Here is a 22,107-nt window from a genome sequence, read left to right as displayed (position 1 = left end):
CAAGTCCGCCATCTTGTGGAGTTGCATTCGTCTGAGACCCAGTGGCTTCACTTTTGCGGATGCAGGTGTGAGTGCCTGGGTCGGCGTGGACCGTTTCCAGCCTCCCCTTGTGTTGGGTCGGAAGTGGCCGGACGGCTGCCCTGAGGGCTTGTAGCGGAGCTCCATAGTGGTTTAATTCATAAATGGCAGAGAATTGAGTAGTGAGACTGCAGGGGCATGATCTATACACAAAGATTGTTTTATTAAGCTAAAGCTGTTTTGGTGATTATACTGTTCCTTTAATTATAATTGTGATTTGTGGTTCTCAATTAATCCAACTTTACTAAAAACTTTCTTTTGATAATTATGGCTAGATTACCCTTGTCCACACTGCTAGCCTCCTTACTTGTTCTGTAAGATTAGTCAGCCTTGCCATTGAATGTTTTGGAAATACATGTTAACACAAACTACAGTACATTTTATCATAACGTATATAGTATGCTAATAAAATGGTGTAGTGGTAAATTATTGAATTAACTTTCTCAATGGTATAACAAGTACTTGTTGCAAAAGGCAGAGGTGAACCCATAACAAGACTCTAGAACCTTAACACTAACGGAGAGATTTTGATTTATCCTGGCCTCTCTGTGTTATGCCCTGTGAACGGCGTGCTACTGATGCTCTCCTGAATCTCAAATTATAGCCTAGAACATCCTAATGCTGCACAGCCAGGTTTATTGCAATGTTACCCAATTAATAGATGTGTGTGCAGTGTATTTCTGTGCTCTAGCACCCACTCGTAAAGGTTACTTGTGGGGAGCAACACCTCTTAGTAGCCTATACTACTAATCCTTCTTTTTAACATCATGCACTGTTTTTAAATTAAGATTAAAAAAAAAAATAACATCTTCATACCCTTCAACTACCTGTTGAGTTATATGGCTTTAGCCTCTAAGACCATTCCCAAGCACCTCCTATGATAAAATGTGTCATCCCAATAAACTTTCACTTTGCCCGAGGACAGTTCAGCAATGTTAAACAAGCCAACATACAGAGAAACCTGGATTAGGAAAGTCAGTAGTTGAGACACCCAACTGGCAAGACAAGAAAATGAACAAGACAATAATACACGCTATGTATGAGAAAGAACTCTCTGCAAGAATGTCGGTGGAATGCAACCCAATGGCGATGGACTCACTAAGCCATTAAGATAAATAAGTAATCTGCACAGTCCCAATGCTGCTTACATCTGCAAACTTCCCAACAACAATTGGTATGCCAGTTATTAATGGTCCTTAGTTTTGAAAAGGTAGAGACATTCTATAGGTTGAGAATTACGAGTCTAGACAAAGTTAGCAAGAAAGAATCACTCTTAGAACAGTATAAATTTTCTTTCTCTGGGGAATGCTCTGCTGAAAAGAAAATTAGAAACATTTCACAAAACCTTTTACAGAAGTTTTCATGCAAGGTTTTTAATTCATTGCCTGGTTTTAGAAAAGGTTTAATGTGCACATGAAATATATAGCTTGAGGAACATAACGTTTTACACAAAGCCCTGAAAGCTTTATGTTTACTGAGAGACAACACTTGACTAGTAGATTAGTAGTGAAAATGTAAATATAGCAGAATACATTTTGCAATTCATTTGTAAGTTTTAGTCTAACTATATAATTTTTTGTAATACAATTGAATTTAATTAAAAACTTTTATTTTATACATTTACTAATTATAGATACATGGAGCATTGTCTCCAAATAGCATGAACCATTTTCCTGTCCTACTTGAACCATTTAAAAAGTAAATTTTTATGCATGACATACATTTTTTTATGAATTTAAATGCATTTTTGGACTTTTTCAGTCAGGCAAAAGTGCCCATTAACATACATTAAACAGTTAGGCTTATGCTATCAGAATTACTTTGATAAGATTTATGGGCACATTAAAAATTCTCTATACAAACTTAACAACCAAAACAACTTGATAAAACATTGAAACACTGACAACCCTTTGGAACAAATTAACAAGTACCCCAAAAGTTATGAAACTTAACAATGCGAATTGCACAAACATTCCATGCACCTTGCAGTATGTGAGGACACTTATGCAACAGTTTCCTGATTAAGTTTTACTAAGCAATGTTTCACAAATATAACTTGGCAAAATGGTATCAGCGAAAAATACATGTGTCCACTGTACCCGAAAAGTCCTATGGACATACATGAAGTGGCACTATAGTCACCAGAACAACTGCAGCTTAATGTAATGTTATGGTGTCTGCAGCCTGTCCCTGCAGGATTTTTCAATGTAAGCACTGTCTTCTCAGAGAAAATGGGTCTCTATAGGAAGTGTTCAATGAGACGCTCTATAGGAGATGCTCTATAGGAAGCGTTCAAGCAGGCGGTGAAACCCAGGAAGCATTTCTAGTGGCCAACACCTCTCTATGAAGAGATGCTGATTGGCACAGAGCAACGTTTTGCTGCTCATGCACAGTATTCTCCCAATGTACAATAGCTTCTCGAATTTGAGGATTCCATTTATGGTGGTGGACTGGGGAGGCACCAGCCACATTGATGGACAAAAAGGTGAGTAAAACACAATTTTAAAGTAAAGAGAGGAGGCTGGGTACGTAAACTGTTATTTTATCACTGTAGTGTCAGGAATACATATTTGTGTTCTTTGCATCATAGGGTTCCTTTAACAAACACAGGTATGATTGTCAATTATTTGGAATCCAATGGGTTATGTGTAACCTAGGTTTATCTTTACTGTGATACAATTCTAAAGGTCACAAAATCACCATTTAATATTCTGAGAAAAAGAAAATGGTTAGGACAGTTTTGGAACGTATTCTTCTTAAAAAAAAACATGTAATCCAGTCAGAAGCTCATAAGTTTTTTTTAAATAAAAACATGAGTGGAATTGTGATCATGGCCTTTGTTTACTATCTAACATAGACATCTTGTTACAAATAAATGTAACATTTTTTAAAGATAAATAAGTTGATAATGTATTAGTTATTTAAGCAAATGTCAAAGAAGAAGAAAGTAATTATACGAAACATACCAATTATTATTGTTTTTAAATAAATTTTGTTCTAAAAATATATATTTTTTTCAAACAATCAAAAAAAAATATGTGTGTTACATATTTCCTAAAAAACTACTGCAATAAAAAATGGTTTGGACATTAATTAAATTATACCAACATATTATACAAATCATGTCTTTACGGCAAAAATAAATGTAGCATCCTTGCAAAGAAATAGTTATCTCAAGGCTTGCGGATTTGAAGTTGTATGAAAGCAAAAAATATAGTGTACCCAGCAGAATTTTCTTTTATTGGACCGGTGCAGAGTTAGCATCTGCTTGCAACTGTCCATCTGCTATTTGATAACAAACCTTGTGAGACAGGAAAGTACATAATATAACTATACAGTGACCCAAAGACCTTCTGCATTCTTCTTCTGTCAAATTGCTTCAAACAAAGATTTTCACCGTTAGTGATAGAATGGCATTCATTGAGAGACAGCATATCTAAAAATATAGGGCACTAACAGGTTTACGAGAGATACGATCATGTCAATTTTCTTTATTTAAAAAAAAAAATAGTTTACGATGTTGCAATGTTGATGTGGTCGACTTAGATTCAGCAAAAGCTTTTGAAATGGTAACACATAGAAGGTTACTGTATCAATAAAATGATATACACCAGCACGAAAGCTTTCTGAAGGACAGAATCTTGGTTCTTGCTATATATCAAAATACTTCCTACTGAACAAATATAAGTTTTTACTTTGTTTACTATTTACCCTGCAGGGGACAATTGAATGTAATGAATTAAATATAGACTCTCATTTCTTCTCTGCATTGGGATTTCAACAAATTCAACATGGCCCATTGTGTTGGAAAAATGCATAGATTGATGATTAATGCAAAGATATGGATACAAATGAATGAACCTAAATCAAGTTGCTGAAGAGGTAAATAAAGCATACTTGTATGAATGTATCATCTAGCACTGGAAAAACTAAGAAAATAAATATTTGAAAAGCTATCATATGAAAATGTTAATTTGCTCATGTACACTGCATAGTTTAATTTATTGCTCTGTTTCATGAATCCTTTTTGGGCTTTTTGAATAAATTGAGATATTTACCTTAGCATACACACATAGAGCATTTTCTAAGCCATGGGTAATCAACATTTTAGAAGTGCTGTGCCAAAATGAGATCTTGAAGTCCCTTGGTGTGCTATATTTTTAAGTTGAGGTGTGCACGTCGTTGTATTGTTGAGGCAATATGGTGATGGCACAGAGGCAGTATCATGGGGAAAAGGGTCAGTAGAGGGGGGCAGGGGCAGTAGATGGGGGCACAGTGGCAGTAGAGGGGGGCACAGGGTTAATATGGTGGGGCACAGGGGCAATATGGTGGGGGCACAGTGGTAGTAGAAGTAGGACAGGGGCTGTAGCGGGAGATATAGGGGCAATATGGTGGGGTCACAGGAGCAGTAGAGGGGGTTACAAGGGCAGTAGGGGTACAGGGACAATTTAAAATCATAATAGCCAAACTGGAAACATTCCTATATGTCAGTTATGCCAGAGGGGGGCAGGGGCAGTAGAGGCAGTAGAGGAAAAAAAAGGGTATCTGTAGAGGAGCCACAGGGGCAGTAGAGGGAAAGACAGGACTTGTAGATGCACCAAAGATCCGTAGAGGGAGCACAAAGGCAGTAGAGGGATGACAGGAACTGTAGAAGGGTACAGGGGCAGTAGAAGGAGGGACATGGGCAAGATGGTGGGCACAGTGGCAGTATGGTGGGGGGAGGGGTCTGTAAAGGGTCTGTAGAGGGGCCACAGGGGCAGTAGAGGGAAAGACAGGAGCTGTAGATGGGCCACAGGTGCAGTAGAGGGGGTCACAAGGGTAGTATAGGGGTGACAGGGTCTGTATAAGGGGGACAGGGGCAGAAGAGTGAGGGACAGGGGACACAGGGGCTGTAGTGGGAAAGGGGCTCTAGATGGAGAAGCAATGGGCAAATGGAGGAAGCAGTGCTTTGATTAAAAAAAAACAACATACTAAAAAGTCTAAGGTAATCTTCAGGGAGGGGGGAAACCTTACCCTTGGTGGTCAGGTGGGACGGCCTAGACATGAGCTGGAGCTGAAGGCTGCAGATTCACTCAGACCAGGAAGAAAGACATCACAACTCTGTAAAAGTAGCTGAGGAGATACATTTTCCTGGCCTTCAGAAGGGTATTAATTACTGCAGCTGAGAAAGCCTTATAAATGAACCTTTTTTAGAGATCCTATAGAGGTACTGAAGAGGATAAGCAGAAGTGGAAACACTGACTGTGTGACCCATATGGAACTGTCAGGATAATTAATACTGGCTCTTGCAACCTATGCAGAAGGGAAAGAGGAGAGAATTTGGTAAAACAGATACCCCAGGTAAAATTCCTTTGAATGAAAGAGTGTCCTTCTAGAGCTTAAGAGTCAAGACTTTCTAAGAAAAATCATTGTACTTATCTGCTGTTGTATATGTTACTATAGTGACATTGTCATGTCTTATTTTCACCCATTTGAGTCATAGCTGACTTGGGAAGTGCTTTAGAGTTCTTAAAACAAGCGATTCTTGAAGATAGGAAGAGGTGTTGGATGTCCCTTTCCTGAACGTATTTAAGTGTGGGGAAATGTTTCCCAACCCCAGTGGATGGTATTCGTAGTTATCACTGTTCAAAGGATTTATATAGGAAAGTTTGCCTCCTTCATTGTGCCTATCTTATTAGACCTGTGGTGGAGGGCCTGGAATGCTACCTTTGTAATGAATGACAGATGTTCAAGAAGCCAGGAAAGAAGATCTATTTGTTTTTCTCTTCCTCTGGCAGAACAATAACCACTTCTCCAAGGTTGAAATCTGCCATACTCTTCCTGGTGTGAAATACCCGGGTCCTGGAAGGAAGGGAATGTAAGTCCTTTAATCAAAAGGATCTCCTGAACTTGAAGGAGACACACTTTTATGCCCTCTGCTGTTCTCTTGATATATTCATCTAGGAGGATGCATCCACAGATCAAAGAGCACAACTGGCAGACACAGGGAGAGCCATATTTTTGGCCAGAGTATAATGCAACCTATGGTGGCTTCTAAGCTAAAGACTATTTACGCCTTGATGACTTGTAAATTGTCAATAGACAAAAGGAAGATTATCTCTGATATGATTCTCCAAATTATCCATACAAATTTATCTCCTTAGTGATTGACATAAGAGCTTACAGCACAATGAAAGCCAGTGCCAGCTGCCACATAGGCTTTTAGAGAGGATCAAGATCATCTATACTCAATGGAGTCTCAGAGAGAGCTTGCACTGTTTACAGGCTGAGTGAAACATTTAACCAGTCGAACTACTGCATCGCCCACTTAGGAGCAGAGTCGTTGGTGATAGCATCTGAAATTCCAATGGATGAAGATGTAAGATACTCCTTTGTGTTGAAAACCTCTTTCAGTGTAGAACCATTCCTCCACAATAAGGATCTTAATAGTACCATGAACTGGAAAGATGTTTTGTTCCTTCTGACACCAAAAAAGAAAGTACAGATGCATAAATATCAGTTAATAACACATCAGAAAATACCTAAAGCCAAATATAGAGGCATAGAAATCACAAGTTATAATAATCTGTGAAAAAGCAGAGAATAGACACAAATATATTTTACAAATCACAGAGGCCTAGAAAAAAAATTGACAAAAGCAACGAATGGCCGCAAACGCCTATTAATAGGCACAAAGGCCCAGCAATAAATTAATCTAGGGGATATATTGACAGGAATAAGTTGACCCAGTGGCTAGGAACAATTGAATCCAGTGGCTGTATTAAAAGGTATGGAGGCCTAGGAATCATAACAAAGATATTGTCTGGTTTCTAAGTACTTCCTGGGGATGTTAACATTATGCAATTTAATGGTGCTCATTTTATCAGAGGGATGAAGGGCTGAGTAAACCCTACTGGGACTTGAACCAACAAGCCCCAAGGGTGGTACTACAAGCACATATAAAAAACTTTTCCAAAGTTATAATTCTGAGTATCAAGTGAAGGATATCAACGTTGATATTATTGTGGACTTGATATTGGAATGGTAATTCAACTCTTATACACGATCACTTCTGTATCGAATCACATATATAGTATCCACCTTAAAAATAACAAACAAAAAAATGGAAACATAGTGGGATACTGTTAATTTATTAATATCCCCCTTCTTCCCTTATAGGAACACTTAACACGGAGCACTGTTGTACTTCTCCACCACTGTTACTCCCACAGTGGTAAAATCTGAAGAAAAAATAAGAAATGAGGAAAAAGGGCTACATATGTACCTTGTGCACAAACAGTGCTACCCGCATTTCTTGAGGAATATATAATATATGTTTCGGGGCTGTGGGCAAGGTATGTTGCTTTGAGAAAGGGTTACAGATCTCAAACATTTGTGTCTTATATATTCCTCAAAAAATGTGAGTAGGATTGTCTGTCTTGTCCTCATTTCTTATGTTATTTTGTAACAATGAATGAAGACTAAGTCACTGAAATTGGACTTTAGCATGTAGGAGTCCTGGATAGAGCTGAGCATGTCTCTTAGGTTGTAATAGATGTTGCTGGAGGATTAGTTATAACCCACGCAAGTTAAGTGAATATGGATTTAAGTGTTGGTTAGGTGAGATGTAATCTTCACCAACAATTAAATTAAATATTTAAATATATTATTCAGATGAAATGAAATGCATAAAAATGAAAAGTTATGCACTTTGGGTAAAGAATGCACAAGCAACTTATACCCCAAAGATTAGTAAACAATGGATAACAACATACGACAAGGATTTGGGATTTGTTATAGACAACAAACTAAACAGCAATATGCAATGCCAATCAGCAGTAGCTAAGGCCAGTAAGATATTTTCACATATAAAAATGGGCATTGATTCTCGGGATGAGAACATAATTTTGTCTCTTTAGAAATCCCTGGTAAGATCACATCTTAAATATGCTGTGCCTTTCTTGGCACCTGTTCTAAAGAGGATATTATGGCACTCGAAAAAGTGAAGAGGCGGACTACAAAATTAATAAAAAGGAATGGAACTTTTTAGCTATAAAGAAAGGTTAAAAAATTTAAATCACTTTAGTTTAGAAAAACAGCACCTCGGAAGGGATATGAGAACATTATGCAAATATATCCATAGCCAATACAAACCATTGTCTGGAAATCTATTCACAAACAAGACTATACATAGGACACAAGGCCACATGTTTAGACTGAAGAAAGGAGATTTAGTCTAAGACAATGAAAAGGTTTTTAACAGTAAGAAAAAAAAGGATGTGGAATTCTCTGCCTGGAGAAGTGGTTTTGTCAAAGTTTGTACAGATGTTTAAACAGCAACTAGATACATACATACATAATATTCAAGGATATCATTTTTCAATTGTAGGGTATTAGCTTCTTGATCCAAGGATAAATCTGACTGCCATTCTGGGGTCAATAAGGTTTCTTTCCCCTAGTTTGTAGCAAAATTGGAAATGTTTCAAACTGTTTTTTTTTTTTTTGCCTTCTTTTGGATCAAGAGCAAAAAACTGATTTGAGGAAGGCTAAACTTAATGGGCACATGTCTCTGTTCAGCCTATGTAACAATGTAACTATATTTGGGATGAACACCAAACAAATTAAATATGTTTGTGGCTATTTGCACATTTTATACTAAATGGAAACACATTTACAATTTGAAATGCCATACTTTTATTTTATGCTTGGAAAGATTAAGGTTTTTGTTGGAATTATCACTCTTAATTCTTTTAATGGCAAAACCCACTTTAGGCAGTGAATGTTCTTTTTACATAATTGAAGCATGGGGCTCATTTTCTTTATCTTTATTGCATATTTCCTTAGGATATGCTAGTGGATTTTAGAGGTCTTTTTCATTTTGCTTGTTAAGTTATTATCTTACATAATGACATGTTTGAGTGAGTTATGGACTCCTATTATTATATTCTTAATCAAGTCTTTTCTCTACCTAATACCTACTTTTCAAGAGCCTTTTTAATTTCATCTTCCTTGCAGGAAATTGTTAAATAGAAAATAATTTTAAGCAAATGAGTAAATTGATGCAATAACTTTGTATACTAAGTTCCAAAAAGCAATAAATATAAAGAATTGGTAACACGTTGTCTGAGTGCTCCTTTCAAAATCCTCTTTTGAAATTTGCACTTTTGTTTGAGGTTTTGACAGATCATGTTTTTATTTAGTCTGATATGCCCTAAAGAGAAAAACGTAACTTTTCAGGAGAAATCTACATTTTTCTCTTGATATTATTTTGTTAGAAGATATCTGACAATTCATATGAATGAGTAAAATGAGTTCTGACAGAACAAAAAAAAAACAACAACAAAAAAAAAAACACTACCAAACACTAACATACTATTTTAAGAATAAAATATTTGGACAAATTCAGAGTTTTTAGTATTTTGCATTATTCATAAACAAGAGGTGAATTAGCTAGCTGTTACACTGAATGATAAATGATTAGATTGAAAACATGCAGTTGGCCAGGAATGCACAAAATACATGACATTTAAAAAAAAATATATATTTTATAGTGTAATACTTATTTACGTGCAAGGAGGGTATCATATGTTGCTTGGTTGGACTCGTTATCAATTAGCTTATACAACGGTTGTGATTAAATAAAAGCCAATTATCTTTACTTACTGCGGGGTCCGTGCATTCTATGCGGGAAAGGATGTTTTAAATTCTTTTCTACGCATTACAAGCTCAGTCAGAGAGATGTGATTGGTTGGCTTAGAAGTCTCTTGCAAGACTTGTTACGGATATGTATACTTATAAAGACCTTTGTCATGTTGTGTCTCTTTTTTTCCCCTTTTTTTTCCTTTTTAAAGCAACAAGCTGTGACAAAGTATCGCAGTATGCAGCTCTAATACACATACTTATGCCTGCAATTTTCCTGGTGTTGTGTTTTCTTAACACTTACTCTAAATAAATCCGCTGGCTGAAATCAGTTACACTCAGAAGCCAGCCTATGATGAATGATAATAAATAAACTGCTATCAGGGTATAACTGCATTCAGCAGCAGCATGGCTATTTACACTACTTAGAGAATTTATATATTAGCAAATAACAGCAAATACAGATATTGTGCAAAAAAATGATCTATCTTTCTATCTATCTATCTATCTATCTATCTATCTATCTATCTATCTATCTATCTATCTATCATCAGGCTCATCTGTTTACTGTAGTGGACATCTAAGATACAATGTATTTCAAGGGAACTCTATACCATTAGAAATACAAAACTGTATTCCTAACGCTATAGTGTCCCTATGCCTTAAAGTGATTTTCATCCTTTAAACCCTTTAAAAACTTACCTCTATCCAGCACTGAGGTCCTTGACTCCGTCTTTCCCTCCTCTGATGGCATGAATTATGGAGAACCTTTCTCTGAAACTGCAATACCTTACATTGCAGGGTTTCTCAATACAAAAACAAACAAACACCCCATAGTCAGTACAGCAGTTTTATATAATTTTTCTATGTAATGTACCACCCATATTTGATTGATGGAAATCTTGTTTTTCTGTTGCAATACATTCTCCTTGTCTGACTTTGGCATAAATAAAGAATGTAAAAAAGAAAAGAGGACAGGGGCATTGAACCCAAACCACTTCAATTAGATAAAGTGGTCTGGGTGCCTATAGGGTCCCTTTAAATACATTAGAGGTTGAAACATTTTGAGAATAACAGAATGTGATCTTGTAATATTCAGAACTTTAAATGTGACAAAGAATTAAAGAAAGGACAAGCAATTGTTGTCTTATTCATTCCACAAACCAATCAGGGAATATTTTGGAACAGAAATAAATCAGTTACAAGTTCTCTGAATTTAAGTTTAAAAAAAGTTAGCAAAAGTGTCATTTGTAAATGTGCAAAATGTCAACTGATTAAAGTATACATATAGAAAGTAATCCAGGCACTCCAACGAATTCCAAAAATAGGCAATTTTTTATTAGAACCAGGAACTACACAGCAACGTTTCAACCCCTTAGGGTCTTTATTAGAACCAGGGACTACACAGCAATGTTTCAACCCCTTAGGGTCTTTATCAAGCTTGATAAAGACCCTAAGGGGTTGAAACGTTGCTGTGTAGTTCCTGGTTCTAATAAAAATTGCCTATTTTTGGAATTCTTTGGAGTGCCTGGATTACTTTCTATATGTATACTTTAATCAGTTGACATTTTGCACAAGCTTGATAAAGACCCTAAGGGGTTGAAACGTTGCTGTGTAGTTCCTGGTTCTAATAAAAATGGCCTATTTTTGGAATTCGTTTGAGAACCTGGATTACTTTCTATATTTATATTGCATGTTTGGTCCATTTGGTACTGGGACTTTTCCATGGAGCACCCTGGATTCCAAGACAGATGTGTTGAGTGCACTTCCATCTTCTATTGTATATGTATCTGAATAAAGTATACGTGTCAATATCTTTCAGTATATGGAAGCCATTTCATACATGGGATGTATTTAGATAGTTTTCATTAATTAGTTGGTTTTCATTGCCAATGGCATTTTTACAAACATAGAAGGGGTCACATTGTGTTCTGCGAAAGCTTACTTGGGGCAAGTTGTGAAAGATCTAAATACTGCCTGTCCATAATCCAGCGATAGGGGTGGGAGAGAGAGAAAAAAATCCTGATTTGCAAGACAAGTAGAGCTGAAGGAAACATCATTGAAACCGATAATTTATTAAGTTGAGAGAAAGAGAGAGAGAGAAGAGCGGGTTAGATTACAGAACCTCGAGGTGGAATGTGAAGTTGGAGAAAAACATATATGAATGTGTAGATGTGGAAGAAACAAGGGCATGAAAAGAGAGTATATGAACAGGAAGGAGGGAAAAAGGTTTGTCCAAAAGAGTTGATGTGAGATGCAAAGTCAAAGTGGTGGTGTTGGTGGGGTAGACAACGTTGCCAAAAGGAGATATTTAGTTAAATAGTGAAAACTATTGGCCATATGGAGATGAATGTATTTAGGTTGAGCTTTTTTTTTTTTTTTTTTTTACTAGATGTCCGACCATGCTCTATCTCTTAGCTTTCAATAAACTACATATGTTTCTGCAGATATCTCCCATATGTTGAATTTATTTTAAAGATAATGAGACAACTGTCTCTAATTTTTATTTGCCAAATATAATATAAGACCATAGTATTGCATCTCATTTGACATTGGTGAAATAATGAAACTGGAACACTGGATCCCATTATAAGCAGTGAAATTAATTTGCTTTCTAGAAGGACATCAACAACTACCTTCAGGAGATCTTTAAAGAATAATTTTAAGAGAATATCCTTACACCTACCTAGTGAAGAAGAAATTCAAAATTCATCTAAGTATAAGTTACAATGTAGGGGAACCCTGAAGGAATTATTACTTATTCAAATACGATTCAAATTATTTATGTTTGCATACGTCAATACATTAATCACTCATTTTATATCTGTCCCATGCATCATTTTGAATAAAATGCATATAATTGATTCCTGTGAAGTTCATTGATTCATAATAAAATATTTAAATTAATTAAGGTAATCAATTAAACATATCTTTATTTCTATAATTATCAATGAAGTCCATACTTCTTCTTTAATTATCAATGAGTTCCACCTATCTCGCAGTCTCTACATCACAGAGTAATGAAATCCTGTAAAATGGAATAAAAAAATGTGAAGACAGAAATTTGTTGCATCTGAATTAAAATTAATTTTAGCTCCTGAACCAGAGCATAGATATATCTTCTCTAGTCTAATATGACAGAATAGCACAGATGAATTACAGCTTTTGAGGGTAAACTTAATAGGTCATCCCTATCAGTGTTTGACTGATCCATTGGTGTTTTTGAATAGAGACCTTTACACAATGTAGACATTTTGAAAGCTGATTTTGTTAGAAGGGCACAAGAATGAATTTAGAAAACCTATATGCGAGCCTGCGATGAAGTTTTCTTCAGTTTGATAGTTTTATAGCGTTTATTTTCTTTGCTATTCCTTTTTATCTGAAGTACTTTTTGATTTTGTTCTTTAGTTACTTTTCTTATTACAAATCCAATTATTTATTCTGAATCTGATGATGAGATTTTTATTGGAATCTGTCTAGATGGTGGTCACTTTTCTAAAGAAAGTTTTTTATTTATTAAACAATGTTACAGAATAATATTTTTTTTTATAGGGCAATTTGTTTGCAAGAATTTCTCTGTAGATATCAGATGGTTGTCCACAAAACAGTACATGATAATTGTAGTTATCATGGAGTTACAGGGGCGACAGGAGCAGATATTTGGACATTTGAATAGTTGCTACACCTTTTAAGTAGGGTTTCCTCTAGTTGTTGTCTGCTGGAACCGCTGATGCTTAACAAATAGTTTTGACTATCGTTGTTGTCTGTATTTGTTTGAGACAAGCCTTGGCTACAAACATATAGGATCCTGTTCACCACACGACCAGAGACAGAATAGAAGGATGAAATATAGGGAAACGCACGTGGGAGGTGTCATGTTTACAGAGGAATGCAGAGGAAAGACAAAATTCAACTATACAAAATATAGTGAAATCTCCAAACAAAAACTAATATTTCACTCATGAGTTCAGCCAAGCAATCAGTCAATAATGGCTACCCGTATGAGACAAGACTGATAAGGAAACATATATGAGGCAAGACTGATAAGGATAACATAGCGGAAAAGGCAAGGGTTCTAACACACCAGCAGGTGGGGGGAGGAGAAGAGGGTCACAACTAGGGGTAAATAAAAAGGGGTTGTAGTGAAGAAGAAACTGGGCACGAATATGGAAGTTATATGTTATAATGAATATAGCTATATTAGGAAATGTACAGGAAGTAGACCCCAGAAGATAGATCTAAGAGTGATACAGCAGCAAAGATAGCTCCTCCATGCTGCTGCTTCTCGGTGGTCTTTCTGTGTTATCCCTGTCTATAGTACACCTGACTATATATTCCTCTGTTGACAATCTTTCTTTCTAGCTCAACTCTTTTTAGCTTCCTCTGACTTTTGCCCTTTTTTTCTTAAGCACCTTCATGCTTTCCCTATACCATTCCCTCCTGTCTGCCATCTTGTATATTCCACTTATTTTCTACTCATTCTCAAAGTCAAATAATCCCACAATCACTCAGGCCCATGCTCCCCTCCAGCCAAACCCTGCCAGTGTTCTGCTAATAACAGCTCAATCTATTGTCCTCCTGAGACAATAAATGCGTCTCACTGCTCTCCTCTACTGCCACTGTTTCATGGTTTTGGTCAGTTTGCATAGTATATTTAAGTGTGAAATTGATATATTTGCTGTTCCTTTTCTTGACTGACCCCTATGTGGTGTGTTTTATTTGGTCATATGTAAGGTATTTTTATTTAAATTGTAATTGATTTCAACTGCTTTAATTGGTATGTTTGCTAACAGGCAAAGTATTTGCCAGCAGAGGAAAAGGTAGTTGCTGTGCAGTAGTTTTTAATTATTCGTTTGTACAACCTGTTGTCGTATAGTGAATGTAGGTATTAAATGCCTTGGTTAAAAAAGAAAATTAAGGCTCCATAATGCAGAAAAGTAAAAAAAAAAATTGCATACTGTTTTTGTTTTGTTACACAAATAGGTAATTATCCCCTTTGGAGTACAATTTACTTTTTGTGAAAGTTTTTTTTTTTTTTTTTTTATTGCATCCACTAGAGGCTGCTCATGAACTTTACCTTAAAATTTTTTTTTTTTCATTTTTTTTTTTTTTACGAAGATACCCATTGTAACTGTATACTAGATAGTGTTATACTTTTATGTGAAATCTGCTGCCTTTTGTTAACTTCTAACAATAAAGAGGAAAAAAAAAGTAATTCCCTGAAGACTACAGTAAATAGAAGAAATAAGCCAGCTTGTCAGTAAGATAATCATGGTATACACAAACGTGAAGAACATTGTTGTGTGTTTGCTTGAAATCAGTAGCAAAAGAACCCGCAGTTAATCAGGTCTGCTCTCACCAGTGATCCCACTGCACTTAATGAGAACTTGTATTATTTCTATCATGGGAACAGCAAGATAATTTGTACAGTACACAATATAGATATTTTATGCCTCAAATGGGTACGCTAATATAGTTAGTGGACAGTAGTAAGGCAGACACATTTTTTTAATAAACAGCTGTGCTTTCTATGAAATAAAAGGCAGAAGAAAAACAATCTTTATACTCGATTTCAGTAAAATCTTATATAACTTAAGACGACATGTAGGGTTTAATTTGTCCTACATTGTTTCTCTTACTAAGATTGAATATATAATTTTACCAATTGTCATGAGGTTAGAAATACAGGTCCAGGGTTCCAGAGTCAAGACTCAAAGACTCTAAAAAGGGCAAAAAGCATGAGAGGTAACTAAGAGACTGCATTAAAATAGGCAAAGAATTATATTAAGAACATGTAATAAGATACATACTTTTGATGATGTTGCAGTGCTTGTATATCCCGATGGTTTGGAATCTTCTTTTAGCAAGCTTTGCTAAAAGTAGATGACAATTGTCATACAATTCAAGACATTCCATTTTTTCAGTGCATTGCTGAGCATCATATAAACTCCTGCCCAATCCATAATAATAAAATCCATGGACTCTGACTTGGCTATTTAAATCCATAAGCTTATACACCACATCAACCCTTAGGTCTACTCTAACAATAACCCTAAACACACTGTTCACACTCCATACCACCTAATCTTAAATCCCCTGTAACACTAAAAACCCTGTAACAATTTCCCTAAGCTCCACTCTAATTTATCACTAGCTATTTCCCGATTCTTTAAGCTACTTTGTAATCTTTACACTAAATGGCTTTTCAGTACTATCCGTAAGACCCTTGTAACGGATCGACGGGCACACTGACTGGGTACCTCCGTTGAAGGATGTTCCTAGCACTTCCTGAGGACTCTAAGCACTGCAGCAGACACCACAACCGCCGAACCGGAGAAGCATACGAATGCTCTCAAGCATATGAATGCTGTAAACAGCTAAACAGGAAAAACCATACGAACAGCTTACACTCCTGGCAATCAGCATACAATCCAATTCCCCCAATAACGAGACGACACTTCGTTTTGAGGTCAAGCAGAACTGACTGTACTGGCACATACAGCCTCTTTTATTCACAATCCACAAACAAAGTACTGCCCACAGGGTTTTGAAATACAACCAATCAATCCGTACAATACACACAGACACTCCCACACAAAATCCTCCCCTCTGCCTGTGATATGATTACTGAACACAATGGGTAATATAATTATCACAGGCAGAGAAGTACAGTTTTTACAAAATATTAATAACTTCCAAAATATACATGTAATTCACATAAAACATTTTCAGAATCAGCATGCTTGAAATATACACACTCAAAAATCAGGGCAATCGGTTCAGGGGTTAAAAAGTTAAGGGAAAGTCCTATTTGACAAAATGAAGCATGGCTTTTCTGCCCAAAACCAGTTCCACAGAGTCTTCTATCCTGGAGATAATTGGGAAGTAATCCAATTATCCTCAAGGACAGAGGCAAAACTCCATTGGCCACATGGTAGCAAAATACAATAAAATACATAAAAATATATAACTTCTATTATACTTAACAGAACCCCCACATTCAACCTATCCCCAGATAGAGAGAACAGTGCACTGAGAACAGTGCTCAGATACCACAAACACAGTCCAATCACCATGGGGTTAAACCATAGCAACAAGTTCCAACTGGTCTGGCAGTTTCTCTGGGACAACGCCCTGCTGGAGAACAATAGACAGGAAACGGGGGAGGGGCACACCTTCTCATGTATTCAAAGGAGCAGAAAACGTGTTTCAAAATCAAATAAGCCCAAATAATGCCTTTAAAGGGCAATATATTCCAGGGGCCATAGTCACATGGCAGGAGGCTGGCAATCAGTCTTCTCCAATGCCTAGTGGCGAGGTCGGTTTCGCCACAACCCTTTCTAACCCTAAACAACTCTTTCTAAACTCCTCGTTCCTACTCTAACATAAAGTACACATAACCTTAAACATGCCTCAAATAATGCTCATTTTGTACACAATGTAGTTATATGATCATCATAGTAATCCTTATCATGTGGCACTAAGATGACTTATGCATTTTGAATTGAGTGTTAGTTAACAAAATGGTCATAGGATTAGCTAGAGAGCAGAGTAAGTGATGAGAACCGCACTCAGTCCCAACGGCCAAGGGTGGTCCAGAGCAGGACCAGCAATCCCAGTACAATAATCCAAGAAGAAAAAACTCACAGGCACTCCAACTTAAAGCCGCAGGCAGATTTATTATGACAGAATGCAACGCAACGTTTCGACCGGAAAGGTCTTTTTCAAGCTTGAAAAAGACCTTTCCGGTCGAAACGTTGCGTTGCATTCTGTCATAATAAATCTGCCTGCGGCTTGAAGTTGGAGTGCCTGTGAGTTTTTTCTTATAGGATTAGCTAGAGACTCCCAAAAGTTGTTGTTTCAAAGAAGGTTAACTCTTCCTTAAAATAAAGATAGCTTTTCTGGTCCCACTTGTAATGTGGTTGCCATGATAATGCTGATCAACTGATGCATAAAAACCATATAATTTTAGGGTCATTGTAAAAACACAACTAACTCTTTGTTTCAGCTACATCTAGATACCCTTAAAGGACACATCTATATTTCAAATAAGAGCACTTAGGGGTACTTGTGGAAATGTTTCAAAGCAATCTCAAGGTTCTTTCTATAATGACTCCACAAAAATTAATTCATAATTTTAAATAATTTTTTTATTTTTATTTTTATTTTATGGTGCCAGAACTATTGAGTCACTACTATAATGTACAGCTATATCAAATATACTTTAGCCAGGATTATTACCCAATGTACCATTATATACTGATTTTGTCCAGTTAAAAAGACTGTGTATCATTCGGTGCTAGAGTTTTCACTATATATTTTTTTTTTAAATAAGTGCGTTTTTTGTACTATTGAAATGCATTTATAGTGTAGTCTTTTTTATATTTTTATTTTCTCTACTTTTTTCTTTTGTATCTTCATGCTCGGGTCAATCTAAAACATGTACTATACTTTACAAGTCACAAAGCTTGTTTAATATACTTTGTGTTTGTTTAATGTGATCGGGATTTTATAACTTTGTCTGTCTTTGTTTATTGATGACATAAAAAATCTTATTAACTACAAAAATGTTGCATTTTGATTTTTCTTTTTTTTTAAGAAAAAATAATAATACACATAAGTTGAAAAAATTAAAAAAAGCCACATAAAACAAGATGTTTCCCCTAGTTTATAAATGCATACATAAAAATACACTAGTGAAATGCCTAAATCAAAAGACAAATGCATTAACTGCATCAGGACAATACATTTTGTAGCAACCAATAATCAAAGAAATGTCCAGAAACACGATTATCATGCATATTGCATTATAAAGTTGGACTTGGTATAAGACAATATTTTTCCACGTACATTGAAGTATTTTTGCCAATTACAACTTATGACATGTTTAAAGCTATAATAAAAGAGCATTTTTGGTGCAAAAGATTTAATATATATATATATATATATATATATATATATATATATATATATATATACACACAATAAACAATACACAAGATCCAGCGCACTCTCCTATCTACTAAACAGCAACTTCAATGTTGACAGATTTTATTAGTTTGTAAAAGTTTTTTTAAAAAACACCTAATCTAGGCAAAAAAAAATATAATGGGGATTTAGTTACATTATATGATCATACATTGCATAAGCCTGCCACAACGTCAATGTACCCCATCTTTGGCAGGTCCTACTCTCACAGTCTAATGTCTGCTCTTATGCGATTAACCACTTACTTGGGAAAAAATTCCATCTGAGGCGCTCTGCAGTACAAGGCTAATAGGGACCTGAGATGAGGCACCTGTAACAGGGAGGGGTGCAAAACCAAGGAGTTGGCTAGACTCCCAAATATATATAGGAAACATGGGGGGATGGTTGCACTCACCTAAACATGCTTAAATGGGGTGCTGCTGGGGGCCATATTACACAATAAACAATACACAAGATCCAGCGCACTCTCCTATCTACTAAACAGCAACTTCAATGTTGACAGATTTGATTAGTTTGTAAAAGTTTTTTTTAAAAACACCTAATCTAGGCAAAAAAAATATAATGGGGATTTAGTTACATTATATGATCATACATTGCATAAGCCTGCCACAACGTCAATGTACCCCATCTTTGGCAGGTCCTACTCTCCCAGTCTAATGTCTGCTCTTATGAGATTAACCACTTACTTGGGAAAAAATTCCATCTGAGGCGCTCTGCAGTACAAGGCTAAATAGGGACCTGAGATGAGGCACCTGTAACAGGGAGGGGTGCAAAACCAAGGAGTTGGCTAGACTCCCAAATATATATAGGAAACATGGGGGGATGGTTGCACTCACCTAAACATGCTTAAATGGGGTGCTGCTGGGGGCCATATTATACAATAAACAATACACAAGATCCAGCACACTCTCCTATCTACTAAACAGCAACTTCAATGTTGACAGATTTTATTAGTTTGTAAAAGTTTTTTTTAAATATATATATATTAACTTGCCTTTATAAAAATAAGTTAGGCATATGTTTTCATATAACCATGCACAGGGGAAACATAAATCTAAAATAAAAATCTCATGTTTGTTATCAGAATATTATTTTGAGTCAAAAAGAAAAGGTATATGGTTCATTGTTTATATAATGTAACACGCGAATAGTTTCATTCCCCCCCCCCCCTCAAAATCACAATGGTTTCTGTCTCAATCTCATGTAATGTGACCTTGTATTATGTTTATACTTTTTATTACTTTTTATTACTTTTATTACCTTAGATATTTTTTATGTATCTTGATTTATTATTATATGGAATGACATAAATGTGCTCCTTGTTCATTGTTTATATAATTTTTATATTTAAAAATTGTTCTCTCAATAAATAATATTTGAAAAGAACAGTATTTTTTTTATTATTTTCTCTATAGTAATGAAGATGAACATCTGGTAATACAACAGTGCTGGTTTATAACGAAGACTACCAGTTGCCTACCCCTGCTAGCCCCATATGGATAAAGCCTGACATGCAATGTCTCAGTTGTTGAGACCGTAAATCAAACTTAGGGTGGTACAAAAATATTATTTTATTCCACAATTTTATTTTGGATGAAACAAGAACAAAAACCTCCTAATACATTAAATATATTTGACGCTGTTAACTACTGTGATAATATTTTTATCAAGAAATCTTAATGAAAATAAAATGTTGTGTTTATTGCTCGTCGTACTTTATATACATCAATCATTTATTAATTGTGTAACAGCAATCATATGCTCCATAACGAGAGTTTGATGCACTGTCATTTGTCTTTTAATTTCACTATATGTTGCTAATGCATTTTCTAACTGTGCATTCAATTTGTTCATTATGAATTTCCACCCTTTTTATGAAGCTTAATTGTGAGCTATAAAGCTTTATACTTCTAAATATATGCAATAATTGAATTAACGTACACTTAAACCACCAAATGTGAAAATAATCTTCATATACTGTTCCTAGATTTATGTAAAGGATCTAAAATTAGTAAAGATGTTTGGAAAAACTTTTCTACTTACTTATTTAATTAGAGATATTCTCTATAATTGTTCATGCGTAAAAGATTCATTACATATAAATATGTTAATGAACCACATGTTAAACTGTAAAATGATTGCCCTCTTCTGTGTAAGTGAAATTAATATTTTATTATATGGTAGCCTGACATCGCTATGGGAAACCACTGAAGGCTATTTAAATGTACTATATTTTCTCCATGGCTAATTAGCTTAGTGATAGGGTCGTGACCGCTAATGCTAAAACTTTTGCCAAATACATGAATTACTATTATACAATGGCTCATCACTACCGGGAATATAGACACCTTCCTCAGTTTCTTCTATTCTTCAATTTACCTGGATTCATATAATATTAAGAGGTTCTCACACCTATTTCAGGTTACGTTTCAGGATAAGGTAATTTATGCTGGAACAATGTAATTTTAGTCTCGTTAAGAATAATATTAAGAAAACGTGTCTATGTTTTATTGATAACGTGCTATGTGATTCGTTTAGGGTGGTCGTGTTACCTTTATCAATGTTAACCTATCTTAATCAAAAGTGATCCCAGGTTTAATTTTCTCCAAAATAAGACACAGATATATAAACAGCAGACTTTTTCTCAGTTGGTACTTCCAATTGTGATGTGTCAATTAATAACATTTTAAATTAAAACTTCACTTATATTCCAGATCGCAAATTAAAAAAGCCACATTTCTAATGAAAAACATAGTACCAATGTGAAACAAAAGTAAAAAAAAACATAATTTTTCTGACTCATTAAATCGTAACCAGTTGTTACTCATTTAATCATCAAAGTAATTTGGTGCTACACATTGAAAATAATTAATTGTTTGAGAAAATGCTAAGATGTTACAACATTTAGCTTGTATCCAATGTGGAAAAAAATGCAGTAAGGTATCTGCTTGAGAACACTGCATTGATTTTAATCAGCTACGTTTGATGACTTTTGCTTTGGGGGTAGCAAATCAATTTTTAATATTGCTTTTTTTTGCTTGAAGTAAGAATTGTAACAAATTTTTACCTTTTATGTTTTGAACTGGACATTGGGTGATCCATATTTTACTAAATATACTCTTAGAATAGATGTCCCTGGGGCTTAAAACATTACTTATTTGTTCTTTTTACAAATATATTAAAACATCAGATATGCCAATATTTACTATTTTTGCTACTCAAAGTATACATTTTATAGCAGACAGGGGTACGACATTAATTCACACTCATCTGTATATCTTCTGGTCAATATAATTGATTATACTTCCAGCTGCAATCCGATGGGTGGGTGCATCATCAACCAATAATATTAAAGCTTTGGTTTTACCTTTTCACCGTTGGGGTCTCCCATTTTCTAAACTGCAGGACATATCGGCTACATAA

This window comes from Pelobates fuscus, chromosome 3, assembly GCF_036172605.1.
Source record: "Pelobates fuscus isolate aPelFus1 chromosome 3, aPelFus1.pri, whole genome shotgun sequence".
NCBI lineage: Eukaryota > Metazoa > Chordata > Amphibia > Anura > Pelobatidae > Pelobates > Pelobates fuscus.
This window is presented reverse-complemented; position numbering follows the sequence as displayed.